The sequence below is a fragment of the Pelophylax lessonae genome (genome assembly GCF_965119305.1).
Source record: "Pelophylax lessonae genome assembly, chromosome: 2".
Taxonomy (NCBI): domain Eukaryota; kingdom Metazoa; phylum Chordata; class Amphibia; order Anura; family Ranidae; genus Pelophylax; species Pelophylax lessonae.
Genome location: NC_138769.1, coordinates 555,950,197 through 555,966,389, shown reverse-complemented (window position 1 = coordinate 555,966,389; position 16,193 = coordinate 555,950,197). Strand labels below are relative to the sequence as shown.

At 49.1% G+C, this 16,193-nt stretch overlaps 1 protein-coding gene across 2 annotated transcripts in view; it reads left to right on the top strand.

Moving 5' to 3' along the window:
• Positions 1–16,193, top strand: part of KMT2D (lysine methyltransferase 2D) — a 340,114-nt gene that overhangs the window by 280,262 nt on the left and 43,659 nt on the right. The gene's annotated exons all lie outside the window — the stretch shown is intronic.

Sequence of the window (16,193 nt, the reverse complement as noted above, 5' to 3'; positions counted from 1 at the left end):
TGCTGTCTAGTAGGAGTAGGACCTAGGTTTCCTGCTGGGACTTCGGTCTCAGTTTTTTATTCTTTTAAGAATATTTCTGTTTATTTTTCTTTTCTCACTATCACTAGCTAGTGTTGGAGGGATCCTTCTTGTGAAATGTGAGGGGAGGAGAATGTGTGTGGTCATGCGGGGTCTTTTTGGTAGATCCCTAGTGGGTCCTGACCGCATGGCTGCGTTTTCGGCTACCATCTTAAGTGTGGGCATCAGCTCCCTGTGTGTGAGATGCAGCAGCCATTTTCCCTGGGCATCCTATACTTTAGTATTGCCACCATTTTTGTGTAGTCTGGAGCTACACAGGCAGTTCGGCCTCTTGTGATCAGGGTTCGTACGGTCATGAAATTCCTGGAAAAGTCATGGGATTTTGACATGACACTTTCCAGGCCTGGGAAAGTTATGTAAAATGAGTAAACCCCACTAAGTTTTGGAAAAGTAATGGAATATGAGAACTCGCCACTGTGGAGCAGATGCTTAACCTCCCTGGCGGTATGATTCTGTCAGGAATTCTGTTCCAAAAGCGGTACAATTCTTTTCATGGAAATTTGGCGTTATGTATTATAGGCCTACAATTCTTAGTAATTACTGACTTAAACCTGACCAAAACAAGTCTCTAGTAGACATCCCAGATGTGATAAATTTGAAACACAAACAAGTGAATTATAATTGAATCAATAATATTATTTTATTATTTAATATATAATATATATAATAAAATTATATTATTGATTAGATTATAATTAATGCGCTATATATTATATATATATATGTGTGTATATAGATATATATATATATATATGTGTGTGTGTATTATAATCGAATCAATAATATAATTTTATATATATATATATATATATATATATATATATATATATATATATATATATATATATGTGTGTGTATATAGGTATATATATATATATATATATTTGCATATATATATATATATATATATATATATATATATATATATACATATATATATATATATATATATATATATACATATATATATATATATATAAATATATATATATATATATATATATATATATATGCATATATATAATATAAAATGTGTTATGTGTTTTGTGCAACGTTTTTTTTTTTTTTTTTTTGAATTTCCCTCCCTAGTTCCGCTCCCATGCAGCATTGCTGCTGCAGGGAACGGAACTAGGAAGTCCTCCTACCGACAGACGAGCGGCGGAGATCTCGCTGGCGGTCACAGCAATGAGAGCTCATCGCTGGATCGCCAGGATAAGGTAAGAGACGCTCCGCTGCGCTGTCTGCATAGCTCTGCCATTCACCCCGAGCGTGACTCGGGGATACCGCTAATATCAGAAAATTCCTACCCCGAGTCACGCTCGGGTTTACCGCTAAGGCGGTTAATGATTTTATTGTCACATATTTTACATTGGTGTAAGCGTCTTTAGGACTGGTAGGCGTCCTTCCGGGTCAGCGGTTTGCCATGAGACTGTCACTGGTCAGCAGCAGCCGAGAGATGACAACCAATCAGGCAGCAGAAGCGCATAGTCACTGGAGGGAGGGCCGGCCGCATGAACGTGCTTTTGTCTCCAAATACGGAAAGGTTTCTTCACCGTAAGAGCTGTGAAAATGTGGAATAGACTCCCTCCAGAGGTGGTTCTGGCTAGCTCACTAGATTGCTTTAACCACTTAAGCCCCGGAAGATTTTACCCCTTTCCTGACCAGGGCCTATTTTGCGATTCGGCACTGCGTGACTTTAACGGACAATTGCGCTGTCGTGCGACGCTGTACCCAAATGAAGTTGACCTCCTTTTTTCCCCACAAACAGAGCTTTCTTTTGGTGGTATTTGATCACCTGTGCGATTTTTTTTTTTTTTTTGCGCTATAAACAAAAAAAGAGCGACAATTTTGCAAAAATACAAATATTCTTTACATTATTTTTTTTTCTGCTACATATAATACATAAGCGTATTTTGATTGGTTTGCGCAAAAGTTATTGCGTTTACTAAGGGAAAGATTTTTGTCATTTTTATTTATTTATTAATTTTTTTTTTAACGAGTAATGGCGGCGATCTGCGTTTTTTTTTTTTTTGCGGGACTGCAACATTGCGGCGGACAAATCGGACCCTTGACTGACATTTTTGACACTTTTGGGGGTACCAGTGACATTACTACAGTAATTAGTGCTATACATATGCACTGTTACTGTAAAAATGACACTGGGAGGGAAGGGGTTAACTTTATTGGAGAGTGAGGGGTTAAGTGTGTCCCTAGGGGCGTGCTTCTAACTGTGATTGGATGTGGCTGTGTGTGTAACAGCAGACGGGCTGCTTAGGGAACGAGCGGGGGCGGTAGTGCGCCTCCGGCGGCGCGCTAGTCCCCTATTGGCTCCCAGGCTAGTGATGTACCGGTACGTCACTTTGCCTGGGAGGGGCTGACCGCCGCCGTATATAATCGGGCGGCGGTCGGCAAGTGGTTAAAGGTTCTGGATTCTTTCCTGGGTGTACTTAATATAAGTGGGTACTAAAATTTTTTAAGGTAAAGTCGATCTAGGGAATATCCAATTGCCTCTCGGGGGTTCAGGAAGGAATTTTTTCCCCTGCTGTAGCAAATTGGATCATGCTTTGCTGGAATTTTTTTCGACTTTCTCTGGATCAACTGCGGGTATAGGATTGTGTATATGTTATTGTATGGTTGGGTTTTCAATACTGTGTTTTTTTTTTTTTGTTTTTTTTTTGTTGGTTGAACCAGATGGACTTGTGTCTTTTTTTCAACCTGATTAACTATATAAAGGTTTTGGCCCTGGTGTTGGCTTTGCTGTGCAAATGAGGTATCACGATCCTGGGATAACTGGACGATCTTCTGCTGAGAGCGCACTCTCAACCAGCCTTGTTGGGAGACTTGGAATTCACGGTATAGATCCTTCAGGAGTTCGGGTCGACATCAACTTCAAAAAATCTGCACTCACCCCATTGGTGCATCTTGATTACCTGGGACTGACTCTGGACTCCTTCTTGGCTAGGGTCTTTCTTCCCGGGGACAAACTTCAGAAGTTGCAGGGAGAGCTCTGGTCGCTAAGGGACGATCTCTCCTCTCTATGGACATACATGATAGCCTTGGGTCTGATGGTGTTGACTTTCAAGGCGGTCCCATTCGCTCAGTTTTCATTCCAGGCCTTTGCAGAAAGAGATTCTTGTTGAGTGGAACAAGGATCCACGGTCCTTTGACAGTATATATCTGAGCCGCCTCACGAGATCAACGCTCTCTTGGCTTCTGTCACCTGCCCTGAGTCAGGGCAAGTCCTTTCTACCGCTGTCGTGGACTGTGGTCACCAGGGATGCCAGCCTATTGGACTAGGGTGGAGTGCTGGATAATTTCTGTGCCCAGGGACTCTGGTCGACAGAGGAGTCTTCCTAACAGATCAATGTTCTGGAACTTAGAGCGATCAGGCTTTGCCTGCTCCACTGGGCGAATCGGCTGCAAGGATCCCCAGTTCGGATCCAATTGGACAATGGCCATGGCTGTGGCCTACATCAAGAGGGCACCAAGAGTGCCCGGGCACCCCAGGAGGTGGCCAAGATTTTGATATGGGCCAAGGAACATGTTCCTGCTCTCTCCGCAGTTCACATTCCGGGAGTGGAGAATGGGCAAGCAGATTACCGGAGTCGTCAGGTTCTGGATCAAGGGGAATGGTCTCTTCATCCGGAGGTATTTCGTCTCCTGTGTGTCCATTGGGACACCCCAGAGGTCCACCTATATGCGTCTCGTCTAAGAAAGAAGGTGCAAAGGTTCTTGGCCAGGGCTCAGGACCCTCTGGCTGACGCCACAGATGTGTTGGTGGCTCCATGGAGCCAGTATCGGCTGATTTATGCCTTTCCTCCGATACAGCTGTTGTCGAGGTTTCTCCGCAGGCTGACGGTGGAAAACATTCCAGTGATTCTGGTGGCCCCAGACTGGCCTCGTTGGTCTTGGTACGCAGACCTGGTAAAGTTGGTCGTCGAGCCTCCCTGGCTGCTGTCTCTAAGGGAAGACCTGCTGTTCCAGGGGCCGGTCTTCCATCCTGTTTTACGGTCACTGGCTTTAAAGGCATGGCTGTTGAAAGCCAGGTTCTGAGTGACCGAGGTCTCTCGGAGTCTGTGATTCCTACCCTGTTGAGGACTAGAAATCTTCCGGGAAGATTTATCATCATACGTTAAAATCATACATTTCGTGGTGTGTATCGCAATCTTTGCACCCTCGCTTGTTTTTGGTTTCCAGGGTCTTGGCTTTCATGCAGAAAGGAGTAGAGCAACGGTTGGCCTTGGGCACGATAAAGGGCCAGGTATCGGTCTTGGCAATATTTTTTCAACGTCCGTTGGCTATTAATACCTTCACACCTTTATTCAAGGGGTGCGTCACCTGGCTCCTCTAAAATACTCCCTATTGCCTCCGTGGGATCTGAATTTAGTTTTGTCTATTCTTCAAAAGCCTCCTTTTGAGAATATTAGAGACATTTCTCTGCTTTCGTTGTCTCAGAAGGTTGCCTTTTTGGTAGCTATTACATTTTGCTTGCAGAGTGTCTGAGTTGGCGGCACTTTCCTGTCCGCCCTATTTGGTCGTCCACAGAGATAGTGGTTCTCCGACCTAATCCGTCTTTCTCTTACGTCCTCCGACAGTCGCCGCCTCTTCATATTCGTCACATATGGGGGTATTAGACTTTGCTCCGAAGGAGTAGCTAGGCAACAGAATATGTTAACAATAAAGCTTTAACATATCCCACCCTCAAGGGGTGGTCCCCTCAGTCAATACCCTCCTACTTCCTGCAACCATATCTCAGTTTTAATGTCTAGCTTGTCAGGAGTGGCTGGCTCTCTCTGTGCTGGGACTTTTTGTCCCAGACTCTTTCTTCTTTTTGATATTTTGTTTGAGTTTTCTCTCTACCTTTACTTAGCTGTTATTTTTGTCAGCATTAGTTAGTTCTTCGGACGAAGAGGATCATGCGGACTGGGTCTCGGGCTGATCCCCCTGGTCGCAGGTCGTGGGTCAGTGGCTTCCCAGTCTGCCATCGAGCGTTCAGCCAGGTATCGCTCCTGGCACAGTGAACGACCCATCCCTGTTCGGTGCAGGGATGATTGGTGAGGTGGCTACCTCACCGGACGCTGTGCGGTTTCTGAACCGCCATTGTGTGCGTCTTGAATTGCGACTCTCCCTGCCTCATGTGCAGCGGCTTGTTCGCCTGTGCGGGTTCCCCACGCCATGTGAGGTAAGTGTATCTATGTGGGGACCTGTCTGTCTGGGGGGGGTCTCAGTCTGGGACTGTGTAACCTGCCTTTAATCACACTGCTTGTCTCCCTATCTCTCGGCTGCATGCTGTGGGCTGCAAGGGGGGGGGGGAGCTGTATGACACTGAGTATGTCAGGCTGGGCAGTGTGAGGAGCTGTGTGCTGTGGGGCATGTTTTTAATGGCATGTTGGGGCATATACAGCGATCGCTGCGGCGATCTAACATGTATCCATATAATGGGTTAATATTGTGTGTGATTTTATGCACTGTGGAGCGGCGATTTCGGCGCCAAACGACGCCATTTTACCGGCGCCCGCTCCGGCCGCATGGTTTACATGCACGGCGGCCATTTTCTTGTAGCCTCCATAGGCTTACATAGAGCGCCCTGGCAGCATCACTTCCTCTCTCCTGGAAGCACCGATCGAGGCAGCAGCAGCAGCGGAGTCTCCTCAGGTTTTATCCTTCTATTCCTGTGTTCCATTGCCTGTATTCAGTCTGTATATTCCCTGTGGGGGTCTCATTGTGCCTGAGTGTGGTGCGGTGGGCTGCGCTTGCCGCGCTTGCTGTAAGGGGGCAGTTAACCCTTGGTTGTCTGGCATACAGGGGCAATGGATTCTCAGGAGGGCAAGTTTCCCACAGTATTGGTGGAAAGCCAGGGGACCGCTGTTTCCCCCCCAGGGGGGGATTTAGCCACTATTGTGGCTGGCCTTGCTGCACAGGTGCAAATGCTGGTGGCTGCTCAATCTACTAAACGGCCCAGAGTTGCTCTGTCCTCTGATTCTGAGGGTGAAGGTGATGGGGCTGTTCTGGCGGGGACCTCCCTATCGGGGTCCCGCTCCTCTCTTGATCTAGTGGGGTCTGAGGTAGAGGCTGAAGTTGAGGGGGTTGATAATTCTCCCCCTGGCTCGCCTGAAGAGCTTGCAATCATGGATGAGTTGATTGCTTCCATTAAGCAGACGCTACGTTTGCAGGACGAGGTGTGTCCCCCAGCTGCCTTGGCGGCTTATGGGACGCAGAGAAAACGCAGGACGCCGCAGGTTTTTCCCTGCAATGCTGATTTTCAGCGCGCTGTTAAGGACCAATGGCGCGATTTGCGCAAGCCTTTTGCGGTGCCAAGTAAATTTAAGCTGCGTTATCCTTTCTCGCCTGCCACTGATGAACGGTGGTGTGTGCCTCCGCCGGTGGATCATGCTATTGCGGTTTTGAACAAAGCCACTGCGATCCCTGCAGAGGGATCCCCTGTTTTCCGTGATGCCACGGATAGGAGACTGGAGTCTCTTGCCCGTCATACTTATTCTGTTACGGGTTCTATGCTTAAGGCTCTGTTTGCTTCTCTCATGGCGGCCCAGGCGATCGCAAGTTGGACGCAGATGCTTAGGCGCGTCCTAGTGGCCGATTCGGCCTCGGCGGCGACCCTGGATATGGTGGATCAGATCCACCAGGGTGTCATGTATCTGTGTGATGCGGACCTGGACCTGATTCCGTTGGCCGCGCGTGTGCACAGCGTGGCGGTGTTGTCTCGCCGCCTGGTTTGGTTGAAATGTTGGTCGGTGGACCAATCTTCACGTAAAACCTTAGCCAATCTGCCTTATGATGGGTCTCGCCTTTTTGGGGAGTCCCTGGATGTGTTGATTAAGGGGATTACCGGGGGTAAGAGCACTCTCTTGCCCCATTTCCCCAAGGCTAAGGGGGCTTCTGGGAAGAAGCATGCTCAGTTTCGGCCCCCTCAGGGGTCCTTTCGTGCCTTTCGGCCGCACTACAAGGGCAAACCGTTCAAGGGCCAAGGCTCTCAGAAGAAGCCCTGGTCTGGGAAACAGAAGTCCGGTCAATCCGGACCTGCGGCCCATAACAGTTCGGCCTGAAGGGGCGCCCTCACCCAGTTTTGGGGTGGGGGGACGCTTGCTCGGTTTTCTTCAGCCCTGGTTGGCCCGTGTGAGGGACAGATGGGTTCTGGAAATCGTTCGATCTGGTTACAAGATCGAGTTTCTCTCTCGGCCGGAGAGCAGATTTTTTCCCTCAAATCTTCAACTGTCTCCAGAGCGCCTGCGGGATCTGCACCTGGCGGTGCGGGACCTGAGGGCTCAGGGAGTGGTGGTTCCGGTGCCTCATCGGGACAGATTTCGGGGGTTTTATTCCAATCTGTTCACCGTGCCCAGAAAGGAGGGCAAGGTTCGTCCGATTCTGGACTTGAAAGCTCTGAACCGCTCTGTGCGAGTTCGCAAGTTCCGCATGGAATCCCTGCGCTCGGTGGTGGCTGCCCTGGTTCCGGGGGAATTCATGGCCTCCATCGATTTGAAGGATGCGTACCTTCACATCCCCATATTCGAGGGTCATCAGAAGTACCTTCGATTTGCCATTGCGGAGGATCACTACCAGTTTGTGGCGTTGCCCTTTGGGCTCGCCTCGGCTCCGCGGGTCTTCACCAAGGTGCTTGCACCGGTTCTGGCATTATTGAGAGCCCAGGGCATTTCTGTCCTGGGGTATCTGGACGACATTCTGGTTCGGTCTGCGACCAGACAGGGTCTGGAGAAGGACCTGTCTGTCACAATGCAAACTCTGCAGGAGTTCGGTTGGACGATAAATGTTCCAAAGTCGACACTGAGTCCGTCGGTTCGTCTCCCCTATCTGGGAATGATACTGGACTCGGTGCAGGCGAAGGTCTTCCTGCCGGAAGACAAACTCAGGACTCTTCAGGAGGAAGTCAGGTCCCTCAGGGACGTTCCACACTCGTCTCTACGGACGGGTATGAGATGTCTGGGATTGATGGTCTCGGCCTTCGAGGCGATTCCTTTCGCGCAGTTTCACACGCGGGGTCTCCAAGCGGAGATCCTGTCCAGGTGGGACGGGCGACCTCAATCTCTGGATCTTCAGATCTCGTTGAGTCATCGCACCAGGGAAAACCTCCTGTGGTGGCTCCAGTCCCCGTTGGTGTCCGGGGGCAAGTCGTTTCGTCCGATCTCGTGGACGATAATCACCACGGATGCCAGCCTGTCGGGCTGGGGTGGTGTTCTGGGCGTTCTGTCCGCCCAGGGGACCTGGTCGGAGGGGGAGTCTTCCCTTCCGATCAACATTCTGGAATTGCGTGCGATAAGGCTCTGTCTTCATCGCTGGACGGACCAGCTGCAGGGCTGCCCGGTTCGGGTGCAGACGGACAATGCCACGGCGGTGGCCTACATCAACCACCAAGGGGGCACCAGGAGTGCCCGAGCGGCTCGAGAAGTGGCCGACATTCTGTCTTGGGCCGAGACTCATGTCCCGGCGATAACGGCGGTTCACATTCCGGGAGTGGAGAACTGGCAGGCGGACTATCTGAGTCGCCAGACCCTGGATCAGGGGGAATGGTCTCTCCACCCGGCTGTCTTCCAGATGTTGTGCGCGAAGTGGGGTCTTCCAGATGTGGACCTGTTCGCGTCTCGCCTCAACTACAAGGTGAAGAAGTTTGTGGCAAGGACGCGCGACCCTCGGGCAGACGCGTCGGACGCGTTAGTGGCCCCGTGGCATCAGTACAGGCTGATGTACGCGTTTCCACCGATTCAGTTGCTGTCCAGGTTCCTTCGCAGGTTGCACTCGGAACGCAGCACGGTGATTCTTGTGGCACCGGACTGGCCTCGCCGGTCCTGGTACGCAGACCTCGTGAATCTGGCGGTCGACGCTCCTTGGCGTCTGCCTCTTCGAGACGATCTACTGTCTCAAGGACCGATTTACCATCCTGCTTTACAGTCGCTGGCTTTGACGGCCTGGCTGTTGAGACCGAGGTCCTGAAGGAGAAGGGTCTCTCTCCAGAGGTCGTTCATACTTTGATCAACGCGAGGAAGTCTTCCTCGGGGAAGGTTTATTACCGTACTTGGAAGGCCTATTTTGCCTGGTGTGAGTCCAGGGGGTTTTCACCCCGCACGTACTCGGTTTCCCGTGTGCTGTCTTTCCTTCAGACGGGTGTCGATCAGCGTTTGGCGCTGGCTACGATTAAGGGTCAGGTGTCGGCGCTGGCCGTTCTATTTCAACGTCCCGTGGCTTCCAACTCCTTGGTTGGCACTTTTATTCAGGGTGTGCGGCATCTGGTTCCTCCTAGGAGGGATCCTTTGCCCCCTTGGGACTTGAATCTAGTTCTGTCTGTGTTACAACGTGCTCCTTTTGAACAGATCAGGGAGATCTCGTTGTCTATGTTGTCCAAAAAGGTCGCCTTTTTGGTGGCGATCACTTCGGCTCGCAGAGTGTCGGAACTGGCGGCTTTGTCCTGCAAGTCTCCGTACCTGGTTGTTCATTTGGATAAGGTGGTCTTGCGACCTAATCCTTCTTTTCTACCGAAACGAGTTTCGGAATTCCATCTTAACGAGGATATTGTTTTGCCTTCGTTGTGCACGAAGCCTAAACATCCAAAGGAGGTGAGATTGCACTCTCTGGATGTTGTTCGGGCGATAAGGGTTTACTTAAATCGACTGAGTCTTTTCGTAAGACTGACTCCTTGTTTGTTCTTCCAGAGGGTCCTCGGAAGGGCATGGCGGCTTCCGCCTCTACCATTGCCAAATGGATCAGGCAGACCATTGAACAGGCCTATGCCTTGCAGGGGAAGGTTCCCCCTGTGCCTGTGAAGGCGCACTCTACTAGATCACTGAGTACGTCTTGGGCCTGCCGTCATGGGGCTTCTGTAGCCCAGGTGTGTAAGGCGGCGACTTGGTCGACCGTACACACTTTCACAAAATTCTACAAAGTAGATGTTCAGGCATCGGCGGATGCTTCCTTTGGCCGCAAGGTTCTTAGTGCGGCTGTTCCATAGGGTCCCTTGTTGGGGACTCCTGGCTGTTGGGATAGTTTTTTTGTATCCCCTGGTTTTTTTGTCTTTTCCTGGGTTGTTGCTCCTGTTGAGCACTTATTTTTGCTGTTGCCCAGCTGGTTTCCTTCCTTTGGTAAGGTTCCTTTCTTTGATGTGGAGACTGCGTTGCCTTTCGGCGCGGATGCGTTTCCCACCCCTCATGTTTGCACTGCTTTGGGACGTCCCCATATGTGACGAATATGAAGAGGCGGCGACTGTCGGAGGACGTAAGAGAAAACGGAATTTTTGTAAAATCTTACCTGTAAAATTCCTTTCTCTGAGTCCTCCGACAGTCGCCGCCCCCACCCCTCTTTTGGGGTTTGAATGTATACTCTACTGCTATTCCACTAAAACTGAGATATGGTTGCAGGAAGTAGGAGGGTATTGACTGAGGGGACCACCCCTTGAGGGTGGGATATGTTAAAGCTTTATTGTTAACATATTCTGTTGCCTAGCTACTCCTTCGGAGCAAAGTCTAATACCCCCATATGTGACGAATATGAAGAGGCGGCGACTGTCGGAGGACTCAGAGAAAGGAATTTTACAGGTAAGATTTTACAAAAATTCCGTTTTTCTTCCTAAGTGGTTTCTGATTTCCATTTGAATGAAGAGCTTGATTTGCCTTCACTCTGTCCTCAGCCGGAGCATCCCAAGGAAATTGCATTGCATTCTCTGCATGGGGTTTGGGGGATCAGGGTTTACCTGTCCGGTCACGGAGTCCTTTCGGAAATCAGATTCTCTTTTTGTCCTTACTGAGGGATCTCTTAAGGGTTTGGCTGTGACTATATCCAGATGGATTAGGCAGACGGTCGTTCAGGCTTATTAATCAAAGGCTTAGGTTCCTCCTTTCCCTGTAGAAGAGCATTCTACTAGGGCGCTGAGTGCCTCTTGGGCTTTTCGCCATCAGGCCCCTGTTACTCAAGTATGAAAAGCAGTGGCCTGGTCATCCGTGCATACGTTTATGAAATTCTACAAGGTTATTGGCGTATTCTGATGCCTCCTTTCGCCGCAAGGTTTTGCAGGCTGCTGTTTACAGAGACTTGTTTTCTCTTTCAGGGGTTAATTTTTTCTTTTTGGGTAAGCTCCTGTTTTTCCTGGTTGAGCTTGTTACCCAGTTGGCTACGTTTTTAGCATTTTTGGAAATACGGTAACTGTTTTTTTGGTTGCGTTCTTCCCACACCTCATGCCTACACTGCTTTGAGACGTCCCAATGGTTAAGAAGCATAAGAGCTTCGTCTATCAATGGACGATAGAGAAAACTGGATTTTTGTAGGAACTTACCGTAAAATCCTTTTCTCTGAAGTCCATTGACGACACAGCACCTGCCCCTCTGATATGGGGATGGTTTGTGTCTTTTTTCCACTGCTTGCTACGAAACTGGCTGGTGGCAGAGTGTGTGTGTGTGTGTTAAGAAGCATAAGAACTGCGTCTGTCAATGACTTCAGGGAAAAGGATTTTACGGTAAGTTATTACAAAAATCCATTTTCTTTCTATGCGTGAAGGTAAAAAACCTTTGTGCAGCAGTCTCAAACCCCCCAAAAAAACTTTCTTGATCCAGCGATGTACACGAAAGCATCAGAATGCTGTACAGCAGTGAGTGGCAAGGCTTTACCTCAAGGTACTTCCTCTTCCTTCGAGGATAGTTTTCTGAACATTTCAGACCGGCTCTGCTCTCCCTAATATCGGGCGTTGGTCAGTCTATTTGGGGTCCCTGTAGGTCGCTCCCTCATTCTGCTATATTGCAGTTTGGTGCACTGGGACTTGTAGTACCACTGGTGCAGCGGTGTGGGGCAGTTTTTTTAAGTATTTTTAAAGTGACACTGTGTTGTCCCCGGATTTACATGGCGTCCCAGGAGCAAGAATCACCTGCTGATCCCCCTCTTTTGGTGTTTCGGGGACTTCCGGGTCGTAACCCTTGTCTGCCTTAATGGCTTTTTTTTTTTTTAACCCTGGTGTCAAAAGTTATGGTCCTAAAAAAGAGGACTAGTAAAAAGCGCCCACTGCCCTCACCTGCCTCATCTGTATCCTCCGATTCTGTGGTTGATATGGCCGCCACAGACGCAAGTTACCCTGAGGGGTCTGCGTCATCGCTCTCTGATTCGGATGGCAAGGGTGATATATCCTCATCTTCAGCTGCGTGGGAAAAAGCGCTGGTGGAGGCACTTATAGTGTCAGTGTTGGAAACTCTAAAAATGGAAGATAATTCTGCAGCGTCAGGGACGCAGGTGTCTTTTCGCACCCGCAAAACCCCGAGTCGGTCAAGGTTTTCCTTTTTGTCTGGAACTTTTTGAGAAAATTGTCACTGAACAGTACGGGCACCTTAAACACGTTAGTGGTGCCGAAGCGTTTCACGGGACGCTATCCCTTTGCGGACACTGTGATCAAAAAACGGACCGTTCCACTGAAGATGATTTCAGTGGAGGAGCCTTCTGTCTTTAAAGACCCTGTTGATAGGATGAGGCTCTGTCCCGCCACTTACATGTGATAGTGGCTTAATACTTAGACCGGTCTTCACGATCGATCTGGTGTCCCAGACCAATATGGAATGGGCAAAGCTCTTGAATAATTTGGAAGCGAGACAGCTTCCCCCTGACTTTGCCGAACTGGCGGACCAAGGTTTAAAACGGTCCAAGGTTTAAAATGTATATGTGATGCGTCTTTAAATGCGGCCCCCCCCCTTGCGGATAGAGCATGGGTGTCCAACATTTTGGCTTCTCTGGGCCACATTGAGTGTAGAGAAATGTTCTCGGGCCGCATATACAATATATATACTATAGTTAAGATATATAGTAATAAAATGCCGCCACGCCCCCGTCCCCCTCTGCACTAATTTAACACAACTAGAGGGTGATCAAATGACATGGAATCAGTTTACAGTACATCGGTTTACTTCTTCTGAGAGGTATTAAAGGAACACTCTAACCACCATGACCACTTCAGTGATTTGAAGTGGTCATGGTGGTAGGAGTCAGAAACACTGCACATGCTGGAGTATTTACAGTTATGTGCTGGGGGCTAGTTGCACCCCTAGCACATGTGATTTAGGCAGCCAAAAAATGTCCTTTATTCATACATGTATGAACAAGGACATGACATATGACAAAACACAACTAGTTGTTAAACATATTGCAACAATTTACGCAAGCTAATGCACATACCTTTTCTACTTATTTTGCAGACTGCTGGCGCGGTTACTGCTGGTGGGTAGTGTTAGTGGGTACTGCTGGCAGGTAATGCTGGTGGGTAGTGCCGGCAGGTAGTGCTGGCCCATCAATGCAGCCTCACCAGTGCCCATGAGCTCAGCTTTACCAGTGCCCATGAGCTCCGCCTCACCAGTGCCCATGAGCTCCGCCTCACCAGTGCCCATGAGCTCCGCCTCACCAGACAGCTTCTTTATACCCAATCTACGCCCATCTCCAGACCGGAGAAGCGGTACAATATTTGCTTTTGAAGGGGTGATTGGGCCGGTTCCCTCTCGGCAACATTTTCAAGAGTTTTACTCAAACCTATATACTGTGCTCAGGAAAGATGGCAAGTGTGTCCTATCTTGGACCTCAAGGCTCTGATCCGCTTTGTGCGGGTACAGATGTTTAGAATGGAGTCCATTCGCACGGTAGTGGTGTCCCTACACCAAGGAGACCTTTTGGCCTCTATCGATATCAAGGACGCCTACCTTCACATCCCTATTTATGCTGGACACCAGCGTTTCCTTCGCTTCGCTGTGGGCGAGGAGCATTATCAATTTGTGGCATTACCCTTTGGTCTCGCCTCCACTCCCAGGGTCTTCACCAGAGTGTTGGCTCCGAGATTGACATTACTGCGATAGTGGGGGATTGCAGTACCTGGAAGATCTCCTCTTAGGGGCAGACTCCCATTCAGCCCTGCTGGCCAACTTAACCATCACTGTATGGACTCTGCAAGAGTTTGTTGGGAACATCAATTTCCAGAAATCTGCGCCAATCCCATCCTCCAAATTGGATTATCTGGGACTGATTTTAAACTTGGCTTCAGCAAGGGTGTTTCTTCCTCTGGACAAACTGCAAAAATTGCAGAGGACGATTCGCCTGCTGTTATCCAGCAAACTGACCTTTCTACGGACTTGCATGCGTGGGCTGTACCTAATGGTGTCTACCTTTTTGAGGCGGTTCCGTTCGCACGAGTTCCAAAGACAATTTCTTGTCAAATGGAACAAGGATCCAAAATCTTTGGACTCTCTGATCCTGCTGAGCCAAAAACACGAGAAGTGTTCTTCTGTGTTGGCTCTGTTCCCTGGCTCTACATCGGGGCAAGTAATTTCTTCCTCTGTATTGGACTGTGGTTACCACGAATGCCAGCCTGTCTGGTTTGGGGGGGGGGAGTCCTTGGAAAGATGTATGTCCAGGTGACCTGGACTCTAAAGGAGTCCAGACTACCGATCAATATGAAACTCCTAGCAAAAAAGCGTTGCTTGATTCACTAGATAAATCACCTTCCAGGGTTTCCGGTTCGGATTAAATCAGACAATGCCGCTGCCATGACTTATGTCAATCATAAAGGGGTGCGCACCAAGAGTGTCCTGGCAGGTCAAGAGGTGGCCGAGATCCTAATAGGGGCAGAAAACTTTGTTCCAGCCCTATCCGCCGTGCATATCCCCGGAGTGGAGAATTGCAGTCGTCAGGTGTTGGATCAGGGAGAATGGTCCCTTCACCCGGAGGTGTTTCACCTGCTGTGTGTCCAGTGGGGGACTTCTTATGTGGATCTGTTGGCCTCTCTGCTCAACAGGAAGGTACAGAGGTTTGTAGCCCATTCTTAGGCTCCTCTAGCAGACAACACAGACGCACTAGTGGCTCCTTGCGGACAGTATCGGCTGATCAATGCGTTTCCCTCACTAAAACTGCTACCAAGGCTTCTGCGCAGAGTAGAGGTGGAAGGGACTCCAGTAATTCTGGTGGCTACAAACTGACATCTCCAGTCTTGGTACGCCGATATGGTGAGATTGGTCGCTGATGCTCCTTAGAGACTTCTCAGAAAAGATATGTTGTCTCAAGGGCCGATCTTCCATCCTGCTTTACAGTCGCTGGCCCTAACGACGTGGCTGTTGAAAGCCAGGTATTGAAGGATAGGGGTCTTTCTGACTCTGATTCCCACACTGTTGAATGCTTGAAAATCTACCTCTCGGAAAATTTGTCATCATACATGGAAATTGTACATTGCATGGTGTGAATCCATTAAGTTGCGCCCGCGCCTTATTTCAGTGGCTTGGATATTGACTTTCCTCCAAAGAGGGGTTGAGCAGTGGTTGGCCTTGGGTACTATCAAAGGCCAGGTGTCTGCTCTAGCTGTGTTTTTTCAACGCCCTTTAGCCACAAATTCTTTGATTCACACTTTTATTCAGGGTGTTCGCCACGTGGCTTCCCCGATACGGTCCCCGTTGCCTCCATGAGATCTTAACCTGGTACTGTCAGTTCTGCAGAAACCTCCTTTTGAACACATTAGGGAGATTCCTCTGCCTACACTGTCACAGAAGGTAGCCTTTTTTAGCGGCTATTACCTCTGCGCGCAGAGTGTATGAATTTGCGGTGCTATCCTGCTGCTCACCTTATCTGGTGGTCCACAGAGACAAGGTGGTACTTCAACCTAATCAGTCATTTCTTCCTAAGTTGGTCTCGGATTTCCATTTAAATGAAGACATTGTGCTGCCTTCATTATGTCCTAAGCCCAAGCATCCTAAAGAATTTTCCTTGCATTCCTTGGATGTGGTTAGGGTAACGGCTACTGAGTCCTTCAGAAAACTAGACTTGCTTTTGTCCTCACGAACGGACCTCGGAAAGGATTGGCTGCGTCTGCTGCGACCATATCCAGATGGATCAGGCAGACGGTGGTACAGGCTTATTCAATTAAGGGTCAGGTTTTACCATTCCCTGTGAAAGCGCATTCCACTAGGGCGCTGAGTGCCTCTTGGGTTTTTCACCACCGGGTGTCAGTGAAACAAGTTAGCAAGGCGGCAACTTGGTCGTCTGTGCACACATTCACAAAATTCCACAAGGTAGGTGTGTTGGCATCTTTGGATGCTTCTTTTGGCCACAAGGTTTTTGGCTGCTGTTTAAAAGAGAATTCTCTTTGC